Here is a 3069-nt window from a genome sequence, read left to right on the forward strand (position 1 = left end):
CAGGGCCGGCTGACTTGAAGGTATCCAGCTTCTCAAGGTGTTCCTTCAGGAGGTCAGCATCTATGGAGGGTAGGGGATCCCCCTCACCTGGATCTCCCTGTCCCATAGCAGGCATGGGCGTCCCATGGGACTGATGAAAGACTGATGCAAAGTACCTATTTAATAGGTACTTTTACTTGCCCTAGACTATAGGCTTCTCCCCAGGCCCTGGGTCCCTGCCCCAGGTCTGTAACTGAACACACAAACCAATAACAATAAATAAAAATGGTTGCACTTATCCTGCACTGGTTGTCTGTGGTCTCTGTAGTCTATCCTCCATGTTGTGGCCCAGGTGCCCCAGTTGCCCTGACCTGGGCACAGTCTGACTACAGAGTCTCAGCCAAGTGTGGAAAACCTGAGTGAGGACCATGCCATCCACATGTGTCCCTGCATGCAGCTACCTGCCCCTCACCCCAGAAAAATCCACCCCACAACCATTCCTGATGGCTCTTAACCCCCCTCTTGAGGGGGTGGGCCTTTCTGCCCTGCCTAGGTGGCCAAGCTTTCAATTGCCCACAGCTGGGGGTACTCCTCCTGCTGAGGCTGTGCCATGGCTGTGCCCATCATCTGTCTCCAAGTGAGGTGGGGGGAGCCATCCTGGATTGGAGGTGGCTTGGATGTGTTCCTCCCTGCAGTAACAGGGCCCAGCCCCATTACATGGTGCAAAAATATCTTTGTGGCTCTTTTGGACACTGGTGTGGGGAGAATCATTCCCTGTGGCTTCCCTGAAGGTGTTACCACATGCCTGCTCCAAAGAGCCCAGGCCTGACCACGCAGAAAGCAGGTGGAAGTGAAAAGATCTGGATAGGGAAAGGGATGGATGGTGAGAAAGAGCTGCAAGGCTATGAAAAGAGACACCAGAGACAGGGCGATCTGTCAGACAGCTCCAGGTGTTAGTGCTTCCTTCTCTGAGCTACAAGGGCAACAGTCATATCTCACAATCTGGAAAGGCACAAGAACCCAATGCTGGTGTCATGAGTCAGGTTCCTATGTTCAAGATTTTGTGAAGTACAGACACAGCAGAACTTGGAACAACTCCTGTCCTCACCTGCCAGAGTCCAGCCTTTTTCAAAGTAGTCTCCTTTGGAATAAAGGAGATAATTCTCCTTCGTTCTGTTCTCATTTGAGACATGCCAGGTGCTTGCTTCTGAAAGCAGAACTGTTATAGGCCGTTGTGACTTAGAGGCTTGCTCCATTATCTGAAGTTTGCTAAGAGCCCTCAGATATGTAGCACTGCGGGAACTGGAGCCAGACATGCTATCATGTGGGCCATGTGCTCCTCACTGGTTGGTAGGGAAGGGTTCATGGGCATTTAAATCCCATTTCTGAAGTATGATTTCTCAGGGCAAAGACAAGGTGTTGCACATTTTCTTACAGGCCTGGCCTGAAGGCAAGCCAGCTCTGACACAGTGCAGAGGCTGTGACAACAGGGAGCAATGGAGTGTGCAGCCATTCAGAGCTCACATCCTCACCCCCTGCCTCTACCTAATACAGATGTTAGGACTGCAGTGTACTCACTGAGGATGGCGGCTGCCTTCTCAGGCCTTACAGGCTGCATACAAGCTGTTCTTTGCCTCAGCAGCATGTCAGCAAATCCTCAAGCAACATGTAGGGCTGACTGTCACATCAGGTAATGTCAGACAGTGTGTGAAGGCAAAGAAATACCTGACTGATAAAGTGGAAGGAAGGTCTGGAGAGCAAAGATACGGTAGCATGTAAACTGACTGCATAATCCCAAGACGAGACTCTCTAACCCTTAGATACAGCTAATATGACAAGAAGTACCTAGCTCTGCATACACTTCTGCCATTGCACCACATTCTCAGCTCATAGTACCCCTGCAACAGCACTCAGGGTGGGCTGAGGATGTCAGGCTTGTACCACAGTAGGAACAGAGAATTGTATGTGTTGGACCAAGGTAACAAAACAGGAGAGTGCTCATGGATACCACGCAAGTTATGAATTAAAACAGAACATTCTGATGCAGAGAAAAGATGAGCAGTCCAGGACACCGATTGCTGAAATCCTAGAAAAAGTCTGCAGAACAGGATCCTGGAACTACTGCTTCTGAGTCACTGTGCCTGGCAGGGGCAGGAATCCTCTCTCCATGCTGATATCTGTTGTCATGTCCATTGACAGTGCATTGTCCTTTCACCGCGTCAGCATGCACCTCAGGTTATTCCTGCCATACACTGAAGTGATCTTGGCATTCATTTAACAGTGGAAGGGGGCAGATGAAGATAGCAATTTGTGTCTGGTGAAACTGTCCACCATTAGAAGTTGGGTGTCATTGACTTGCATGAACTGCAACAGTCTGCTGCCTGGCAGTTCCCTAGAATAACTCTCTATCAAATGATATTCTTCTGAAATCAGGAAACTCCAAGCAGAGCCTTTATCCCAAAACTGCTTTAATCAATTCTTGCCATTTAATGAAGTAAGATGTGAAAGGAAAATGAGCCAGTTTTACTTTTCCTACTGGTGGCTGTTTGTGGAGATTATTCATGATTTACTCTAGATTCAACAAAATGTAATTTAAACGACAGAAGGCAATTAAATCATCCCTTCTATTTGGGGGTGTGGTACTTCACAGTGTCGCTGGGAATTGTAAAGCAAACGGTGGAAAGTGTGTTATTCAAAACCACATCCCAGCATTGCTAGTGGCTAAGCCACTCCAGCTGTGTGAGAGAGGCAGGAGTAAGGACAGATTCAGGGCCACTTAGGTCTTCTGACCAGCTGTGCTTTGTGGACTTACGGACTGTACCTGCATGAGTGGGACTATAGCAACAGTCCTGCTCTAAGGGCACAAAATCTCTTTCCTGAGTAAATAGGAAACTGTTACCCATGGTTGCACGTGGACTGATCTGCATAGGCTGCAGCCACTAGAGCATCATGCACACATTGCATAGGCAAACAGGTAGGATATTTCCTCCAGGAGAAGGCAATGGTGACATACACACACAGCCCGCATCTACATGACACGCTGGCTGCGCAGTTGTTACTGCACAGTCATTTAGTACTCTGTGTGTGTGT

Source organism: Crocodylus porosus, unplaced genomic scaffold (genome assembly GCF_001723895.1).
Source record: "Crocodylus porosus isolate Cpor-Errol unplaced genomic scaffold, CroPor_comp1, whole genome shotgun sequence".
NCBI classification, from domain to species: Eukaryota; Metazoa; Chordata; order Crocodylia; family Crocodylidae; genus Crocodylus; species Crocodylus porosus.